Below are 10,361 nucleotides of genomic sequence, written 5' to 3'. Positions count from 1 at the left end.
GCAAAGCAAGCCAGCAGCTAGCCTGGCTTCATTCACTAAGTTTTCACTCGGTTATATACTCTGCGAACTTCTGCACTACTGTATGTTTATGCAAAATACAAGACATAGCACATTCCATTGATGATCTAACCAAACCTTACCTTCTGATTATGTCGGTTGTCAGAGTACTAGTTCTGTTGGATTTAGGTAGTAGATGTCTTTTTGCACCAAGGCTCTAAACAGATACGGTGGTTTTTCGTATTTTTCTTCTTGAGGTTTATTGGCAGACTACAACCTATAACATGTATTGCCGCCACCTACTGTACTGGGTAGTTCCCGGGACTAAAATTAGAAAAAAACAGGGCCGTTGTCAGGGAACGCCCCATTGTCAGGGAATGCGCCTTTGTAAGGGAACACCCCCTGGACACTTGCTGCATTTAGAACCTTATCCTATTTTCGGCTGGCGCTAAGGAGGCGCAAATGTCAAACGCATATTAGTTAGCAATTTCGTCATGTAAAAACTGGTGCACTGTCATTTTCCACCACTTACACCAGGTTTGGCAATTTACCTGTCTAATGCTGCGTTCCTAACAAAGTGGGAGGTGGGAATTTACCAGTTGGATACATTCATGTGCTTTGAACTAATTGAGAAACGCCGATTGGCTAATGGCCAACAAGCTGCGTAAACCATCAACTAAAAGTACAGCTATCATGCTTGTAAACAAATTATAGTGTTCAAAAACCTTATTAATAGATTTCTTTTTATAAATGTTTTGTTGCATTTAACTGCTGAAAATGCTGTTATCGAGGTCATTGCCTCAGTAGGTGAACTCCGAGATCAGCATGTGGGAGAAGTGCGAGTTTAGGATGATAGACTAGTTTCCCACTAGCAATTACCAGTTGGAGGGCCGTTCAAGTGGATTTTCCCCAAATGTATAGTACCAGTCAAAAGTTTGGACACACCTACTCATTCCAGTGTTTTTCTTTATTTTTTAAAACCATTTTCTACATTGTAGAATAATAGTGAAGACATCACAACTATGAAATAACACATATGGAATCATGTAGTAACCAAAAAGGTGTTAAACAAATTAACAAATATTTTATATTAGAGATTCTTCAAAGTAGCCACCCTTTGCCTTGATGACAGCTTTGCACACTCTTGGTATTCTCTCAAACAGCTTCATGAGGTAGTGACCTGGAATGCATTTCAATTAACAGGTGTGCCTTGTTAAAAGTTAATTTGTGGAATTTCTTTCCTTCTTAATGCGTTTGAGCCAATAAATTGTGTTGTGACAAGGTAGTGGGGTGGTATACAGAAGATAGCCATATTTGGTAAAAGACCAAGTCCATATTATGTCAAGAACAGCTCAAATAAGCAAAGAGAAACGACAGTCCATCATTACTTTAAGACATGAAGGTCAGTCAATCCAGAAAATTCCAAGAACTTTGAAAGTTTCTTCAAGTGCAGTCGCAAAAACAATCAAGCGCTATGAGGACCGCCACAGGAAAGGAAGACTCAGAGTTACCTCTGCTGCAGAGGATAAGTTCATTAGAGTTACCAGCCTCAGAAATTGGAGCCCAAATAAATGCTTCACAGAGTTCAAGTAACAGACACATCTCAACATCAACTGTTCAGAGGAGACTGCGTGAATCAGGCCTTCATGGTCGAATTGCTGTAAAGAAACCACTACTAAAGGACACCAATAATAAGAAGAGACTTGCTTGGGCCAAGAAACACGAGCAATGGACATTAGACCGGTGGAAATCTTTCCTTTTGTCTGATGAGATTTTTGGTTCCAACTGCCGTGTCTTTGTGAGAAGCAGAGTAAGTGAACGGATGATCTCCGATGTGTGGTTCCCACCGTGAAGCATGGAGGAGGAGCTGTGATGGTGTGGGGGTGCTTTGCTGGTGACACTGTCTGTGATTTATTTAGAATTCAGGCACACTTAACCAGCATGGCTACCACAGCATTCTGCAGCGATACGCCATCCCATCTGGTTTTGCGCTTAGTGGGACTATAATTTGTTTTTCAACAGGACAATGACCCAAAACACACCTCCAGGCTGTGTAAGGGCTATTTGACCAAGAAGGAGAGTGATGGAGTGCTGCATCAGATGACCTGCCCTCCATAATCACCCGACCTCAACCCAATTGAGATGGTTTGGGATGAGTTGGACTGCAGAGTGAAGGAAAAGCAGCCATCAAGTGCTCAGCGTATGTGGGAACTCCTTCAAGACTGTTGGAAAAGCATTCCAGTTGAAGCTGGATGAGAGAATGCCAAGAGTGTGCAAAGCTGTTATCAAGGCAAAGGGTGGCCACTTTGAAGAATGTCAAATATAAAATATATTTTGATTTGTTTAACACTTGTTTTGGTTACTACATGATTCCATATGTGTTATTTCATAGTTTTGATGTCTTCACTATTATTCTACAATGTAGAAAATAGTACAAATAAAGAAAAACCCTTGAATGAGTAGGTGTGTCCAAACTTTTGACTGGTACTCTATGTGGTAAATTCCCACTTGGTTACGGACGTAGCATTACATCAGCTCGCTTGCACTGAAGTGGGAGGGGTGGAAATATTTTAGGTGTGTCAGTCAGCACTACAAGGGATATTTAAAGTGTCTGTCCAGTGTTTCCAGATTTCTATGAAATATTACCTATAATTAATTACAATATGAGTGAAATAGTTTTCCTTCCCACATTTTTTAATTACGTTAAAAAGCAGCTTTTCTGTGTTGGAATGGTTTGAGCGTACCCCAACAACGGAATGGTGTGGACGTGTACCATTCATGAAAAAAATCCAGCTTTATGCGATGCCCATTGCATAAAAGGTGTCAATGACTGTAGGAAGCCTGTTTAGGAACATCAAGTTATTTAAAAAGACTGCTTATTGTTTTTCGTTTATCATTTTGTCAAAAAAGGGATCTTCCACTTTCCTCTGTTGGACCTAACTGTCAAATCGTGGGAATTCCGCTGTCCGTGGTGCTGAATCTTCTTGTATATATCTATATATTATCTATAGTTGCCTGTTTATTTGCTTCCCTTTCACGTGTCACTACTGGCCATATCAACGGTGATGGTAGGCTATACACCACATATATACACCACATGGCCAAAGGTATGTAGACACCCCCTTCAAATTAGTGGATTCGGCTATTTCAGTCACACCCGTTGCTGACAGGCGTATAGAATCGAGCACACAGCCATGCAATCTCCATAGACAGAGGGCAGTAGAATGGCCCGTACTGAAGCTCAGTGATTTTCAACGTGGCACCGTCATAGGATGCCACCTTTCCAACAGGTCAGTTTGTCAAATTTCTGCCCTGCTAGAAGCAGTCCCGCTCAACTGTAAGTGCTGTTTTTGTGAAGAGGAAATGTCTAGGAGCAACAATGGCTCAGCCGCGAAGTGGTAGGCCACACAAGCTCAAAGAACGACACGGCCGAGTGCTGAAGTGCTTAAAAATCGTCTATCCTCGGTTGCAACACTCACTTCAGAGTTCCAAACTACCTCTGGAAGCAACGTCAGCACAAGAACTGTTCATCGGGAGCTTCATGAAATAGGTTTCCATGGCCGAGCAGCCGCACACAAGCCTAAGATCACCATGCTCAATGCCAAGCGTCGGCTGGTGTATAGCTCGCCGCCATTGAACTCTGGAGCAGTGGAAACGCGTTCTCTGGAGTGATGAATCACGCTTCACCATCTGGCAGTCCAACGGACGACTCTGGGTTTGGCGGATGCCAGGAGAACGCTATCTGTCCGAATGCATAGTGCCAACTGTAAAGTTTGGTGGAGGAGGAATAATGGTCTGGGGCTGTTTTTCATGGTTCGGGCTAGGCCCCTTAGTTCTAGTGAAGGGAAATCTTAACGCTACAGCATACAATTACATTCTAGACGATTCTGTGCTTCCAACTTTGTGGCAAGACTTTGGGGAAGGTCCATACAGAAATGGTTTGTCGAGATCGGTGTGGAATAACTTGACTGGCCTGCACAGAGCCCTGACCTCAACCCCATCGAACACCTTTGGGACGAATTGGAACGTCGACTGTAAGCCCGACCTCACTATTGCTCTTGCGGCTGAATGGAAGCAAGTCCCAGCAGCAATGTTCCAACATCTAGTGGAAAGCCTTCCCAGAAGAGTGGAGGCTGTTATAGCAGCAAAGGGGGACCAACTCCATATTAATGCCCATGAGTTTGGAATGAGATGTTTGATGAGCAGGTGTCCACATACTTTTGGCAATAGTGTATATTTGGGGGCAGTATAACGGCGAGTGGACATGCCCCCTTTCCCTTTATTTTGGATATTTTTCCAACGCCTGTGAAAAGTTGGGATGTACGTAAAACCCTCCGTAGTCTACGCTTTCTTAATATTATATGCCAACGGGGGAGCAATTATGGTGCCTGTAACAGTATTTTTAAAAGTTGTTTCATTTTATTTGATTCTGATTAATCACAGTTTTTAAAAGTTTTTTTATCTTATCAATAGTGAATTGAATAAGTGGGGCAGGTGTACTGCTTGGCCTCCCACGTTGTGACCCAATGACACCAGAGGAGGTAGAAGCAGGAGCCACCACTCTCAGGTGGTTAGTCTTTGAGCTCCCTCCTTGACCTCTAGCCATTGTTTTGGTGTTGTTGGGATTGTGTGCTGTGTTATAGGCTAGGTACCTCTCGTGGTAAACGCCCATCCTGACCCTGTCTGTATTGGTGGGGTAATCATGAGGTAGCTGAGGAAGGCTAGACCCAGGCCTTCTATGAACCCATTCACCAGGCATTAGAGGAGAACCTGAAGGAGAAGACGCTTCCTGAAAGACTACCACCAGGAGGGGGAGGGGGTCGCCCACCACTCTCTGTGAAGGCTGAAGCCCAGGGTGACCTGCTCTGTTCATCATGGATACTGTGGTGTTTGTATCATAGGAACAGGAGGGTCTATCTCTATCAGCACCAGGCCCTGCTTCATCCCTGCACTGAGACTGTGAAGAGAAGGGTCTGGGCTGCAGACTGGATCCCTGACTGGAGCCTCGGTCTCTCTGATGACCACCGGGACTGAGGTTGTTTAGTCCACCTGTCCACTGGTTGTGTTCTGTGTTGTGGTGGAGTCTCTGTCCCTCGCGGTTCGGTCCTGGATCCAACTCAGGAAGGAAGAGCGGCGGCTCCGGATCCAGGGCCAGGGATTGTGACCAGCCGCTTCAGATGTCCAGTCTCGCCCGCCAGCAACACCAGATATCATCAGCAAGTCCTCATTGAATGCAGACTGTAAACACAAATTGAACAGAAATGCATAATGGTCTATATAAGAAACTCTTTTGCTGTACACACACAAACATGACATTATATAATAAAATGTCAACCACAGTCAAGCCCATCTCTAACACTGTGATTCAAGTACCTAACAATATGGAGCCATTGGAGTTTATTATAAAAAATGTCCATATGTGTTGATTCAAGAATGAAGTATAATGTTTTGGTTCGACTGAGATAAGGGAAACTCAGTCCCTGCAATGATACAAAAATAACCAAGCCAGTCAGCAGAGTCAATTCTGTATTTAATTTCAACAGAATGGTCATACACTCAATAACTTTGAAGTACAGTACTTTTATTGCACAAAATGATACGTGACAAGTATTGTAGAATCACTTTTCTCACTATGGTAACACTTTTCTGTAAATCTGGTACCCTCGCTTTGATCAAATTAATTTCAGAATGCTTTGAAAAAGGTTCAACATTACATCACACACATCTTCACTACTTCATGTCAAGTAAACATGAATTAAGGCACTATCATTTCCTCATAAAACACCAGCAGCAAACAGGACAAGGTTGTCACTTTTCATCAGTGAAGCATTTCTACAGACACCATCACACCAACCATCACCATATCATCTACTCTACCTCATCATACTCATTCTTTCCTCAGTTCACCTCATCCAGTTCCCTACTACATCCAAAACCAACAGAATTAACTGCAAACTAACTAACTAGTACTACATTACATGTCACTATTCATGGGCTGAGTGCATTTTCTGCTGGTGTATCCTGAGGTAGCTCCTCTCTGAGAACCTCTTCCCGCAGTGCGTACAGGCTAACGGCCTCTCTCCCGTGTGGACCTTCAGGTGCATCTTCAGATGGTGCTGGTGGGAGAACCTCTTCTCACACTGGGGACAGCTGTTGGTTTCTCCCCTGTGTGGACCCTCTGGTGCCTCTTCAGGCTGGAGGGTGTGAAAAACTGGCCCTGCACAGGTGGCAGCTGAATAGTTTCTCCCCTGTGTGAACTCTCTGGTGCCTCTTCAGGCTGGACAAGTGTGAAAAACTGGCCCTGCACAGGTGGCAGCCAAACGGTTTCTCCCCCGTGTGAATCCTCTGGTGGATCTCCACCTGTTTAGAGAAACGGAAGGCTTTCCCACAGAACGAACACGGGAAGCGCTTCTCTTTGTTACCGGATCTACTGACAGCGTTACTACTACTGTCATTTGTCAATGGGCTTGTGTAGCAATTTAGTGTTGAGGCACTGGCATTGTCTGAGGTCTGGTTTAACATTAGGAGAGTGTGAGGAGGACGAAGGCCAGGGAGTGTCTGTGTTGTCGCAGGGTCCATGTTCCAGTTGATAGATCCTATAGAAGGCAGGCTGAAGGCAGCACCTGTTAGGGGGGTTAACCTGAGGCGCCATCAGTCTTTCTGAATCACAACTATAGGAGCAGGACGGAGCATCGCTAGCGATTCTGTGTCTGTTCTCATATGGACACCTTCCCGTCCCCGCAGACCAAATCCACGCTTCGCCCTCGTCTCAGCCAGTCTGTTGTCATGGAGACTAAGTTCGGATGTTGTTTTGTGTTCGAATGTCTGTTTCTGGTTGTGGTTAACAGTGTTGTTCCCCAGCTCAGAGTTGAGGACGCTGTCCCATCCACTGTCCTCCACTATTTCGCCTCTGGTCCTGGCCTTCTCGGTGATGTTGTCCCCTGGGCCCTTGGCTGCACTGGTCTGGGAATCCAAGATGGTCGCCCAGTCTCCTCTCTTAGCCTCCAGCCAACCACCTGCAGGAAGAGGTTACAAAATATAAACTCTATATATGGAGTTTGTTTCAATGTCAAGTTCATACATTATAAGTTGTGGTTTTGTATGTAAACATAAGTTATATTGAGTTAATTTTATGAATGAAGAAAAAAACAATAGCCTGATGCATCACTATTACCATTGAAGATCTATTACTGTATGTAGCTATATTATTTCTCTCTTCCCTTGCTCCCCCCATCTTTAGTCCACTCACAGATCAACGCTCTCTGGTTCATCTTCTATAATCTCCTCTTTGACTAGCAGCAGATCAGGCTTCCCATCCTCCATGTCTACTGACTGTAAGAGATTCAGAGTGAAAGATGTTGGATCAAGAAATCTGATATGAGCACCCCTGCTATGGAGCATCTTCTGATTAGGAAATGAGGGTTACTATGAAAACATGTAAGTTGATTTGATTAATTGACACTCTTTAATGGTTTGATAATTGAAAGGGATGGTCCCAAACTTAAGACAACATTAATCAAGACCTGGGCCCGTATCCAAAAAAAGAGTCTCAGAGTAGAAGTGCTGATCGAGGATCAGGTCCCCACCTGTCTATATCATCAAATTCATTATGATCTAAAAGGCCAAACTGATCTTAGATCAGCACTCCTACTTTGTGGACAGGCCCTGACCTAATACCATTCAGACAGTAGTTCACAGTGGGCTCACCTCAGTGAGACTGTGTGTGGTCCTGTGCTGCTCAGCTGGTTCCTCTGTGGGTTCAGGAGGTGTAGTCTGGTTGTCATCCATGACCACGGTTCCCTCAGGGTTCCCCAGACCCTCCTCACACCCGTCCTCCTTTACCAACAGCACCTCTGGACCCTCCTCCTCCTGGAAGAGACAGGTGATACAGATTACACAGACATACACTCCCTCAGATACGTACACACTGATAATAAACACACTCAACAAGGAGGGCCCATACTTGCAGAACATAAGCAACCACTTACATTTCAATGGGTCTCCCAGTACAAAATGTGTATCAGCCAATTAAAATCTGACGACGCAAAATTGTAGCTGGTCCCATCAGATAACATGGCACACGTTAGCCCTATGCTAACCTCACAGATTATATCCTGGCACAAGTTCAGCACATAGTTGGCGTGTTCCATCACTTGTTCATTGGTGTGTCCTTAACATACCTCAGTCAAACCGCACGTTCTGATCATCAAAAGAACTATCACTTGTATTTGACTGACTTGTCAAATTGCTCTCTGTGTAAATTGCCTAGTCCATGTAATTGTCGCAGATTGTGGCAAGGCTTCGAATCCCAAATGAGTCGTCCCCCCCCCCGCTCCCTTTTAAATATAGATGTACATGTATTGTGTTAGTGTGTTGAAAAGGGACGTAGCCTACAGCTTGAAAATGAAGATTAAGAATGAATTTAATAAGGAGCTACCTTTTTTAAGCCTTGCACACAACACACTGCTATTGCCTAATAATCATATTGCATAGGCTATATTATATGGCGTGTACACCTAAATGTAGGCCTACAATATTTTATATGCATTTTTATAATCATCTGCTTTGTCACAAGCTAGGTCTCCACCCAATTGGCAACTGATTTTCATGCGAATATTCTAAAATCTGCATAAAGAAAATATGCACATTTTCCCACCAGCAGTGTGTTTTCACCAAACTGACTTGTTGCTGATAAAAATCAGTGTGTACACAACATTTTATTTTTCGCTTACATTTTCATGTTCCTAATAAAAATCTAAAGTTCAATGTCTTTCCAACGCTGTGTTTTTCAACTCTACCAATAGTTTTGTCACAAATTGTTGCGTTAAATAGCAAATGTGGGCCCTAGCGAACAGCTGGCAGATACAGTGCGGGTAGGCTAGTCTACATGATAAGATTATTATGGATAAGAGGAAAATATTTGTATTTGTCAAATGGCAGTCAAGCATCAATCATCATGTCACCAGAATAAGACCCTATTTATTGGAAAGGAGCATCAAGGTCACCACTGTGCACATTCACCACCCTGTGAAGTTCATCATAATGATTTCATCTGTAGCCTAATAAACTGCATGGTTTCCCGAGTCGTAGTGGGAGGACCACACATCACATATTGTTGTGTGAATCCAAGTTTACTTCGATATGATGGTTATTATATCAATATTTGCACATAAAGGTGTTTCCACCGCCATTTCTCGCATAATACATTTTACCGACCCAAAAAGATCCCACCATGTCGAATGAACAAATTATCTGTCTGCATTTTTCCTCTACAAAAAGCGTCGACAACTGATGTTAGGATGAAACAGTCAGAGGTCACCAGAGTGCAACTAGCTTCAGCGTGTAAATCAGCTAAAAGATGTGTCGGCATCGGATTTCTCTGGCCCCCTCCCAGTTAGGGAGTGACGCTCTACAGCGAGTCTCGCACTCAATCGCTGGTTGAAAACTGTTTTCTCCCCTCCCAAAAATAACATTTGTGGATAATTGGCCCTCTTTCTGGACTCACCCACAAACAACCAAGCCTGACCTGCTGAGGAGTGACGGACTCCATCCTAGCTGGAGGGTGCTCTCCTCTTATCTCCAACATGATGGGCTCTAACTCCTCTAGCCCCACAGTGAAATAGGGTGCGGCCGGCGCAGGCTGTTAGCCAACCTGCCATCTTAGTGGAGTCTGCCAATAGCATAGTCAGTGTAGTCAGCTCAGCCATACCCATTGAGACTGTGTCTGTGCCTCCCTGGTTGCAAAACTAAACATGGCGGTGTTCACCCTAGCAATCTTATTAGGATAAAACCTCCTCCATTCCTGCCATTATTGAAAGAGATCTATACCTCACATCTCAAAATAGGGTTATTAATGTTAGATCCCTCACTTCAAAGGCAGTCATAGTCAATGAACTAATCACTGATCATAATCTTGATGTGATTGGCCTGACTAAAATGCTTAAGCCTGATAATTTGCTGTGTTAAATGAGGCCTCACCTCCTGGTTACACTAGTGACCATATTCCCCGTGCATCCCAAGCGGAGGTGTTGCTAACATTTCCGATGGCAAATTTCAATTTACAAAAAAAAATGGCTTTTCATCTTTTGAGCTTCTAGTCATGAAATCTATGCAGCCTACTCAATCACTTTTTATAGCTACTGTTTACAGCCTCCTGGCCATATGCACGTTCCTCTCTGAGTTTCCTGAATTCCTATCAACCTTGTAGTCTAGCAGATCATATTCTAATTTTTGGTGATTTTAATATTCACATGGAGAAGTCCCACCCACTCCAAGTCTTTCGGAGCCATCATCGACTCAGTGGGTTTTGTCCAACATGTCTCTGGACCTACTCACTGCCACAGTCATACTCTGACCTAGTTTTT

At 43.8% G+C, this 10,361-nt stretch overlaps 1 pseudogene; it reads right to left on the bottom strand.

The window, feature by feature from the left end:
• Positions 1-5,557: 5,557 nt before the first annotated feature.
• On the bottom strand, positions 5,558-7,231 carry LOC123485145 (annotated as a pseudogene).
• Positions 7,232-10,361: the final 3,130 nt, after the last annotated feature.

This window comes from Coregonus clupeaformis, unplaced genomic scaffold, assembly GCF_020615455.1.
Source record: "Coregonus clupeaformis isolate EN_2021a unplaced genomic scaffold, ASM2061545v1 scaf0584, whole genome shotgun sequence".
NCBI lineage: Eukaryota > Metazoa > Chordata > Actinopteri > Salmoniformes > Salmonidae > Coregonus > Coregonus clupeaformis.
This window is presented reverse-complemented; position numbering and strand designations above follow the sequence as displayed.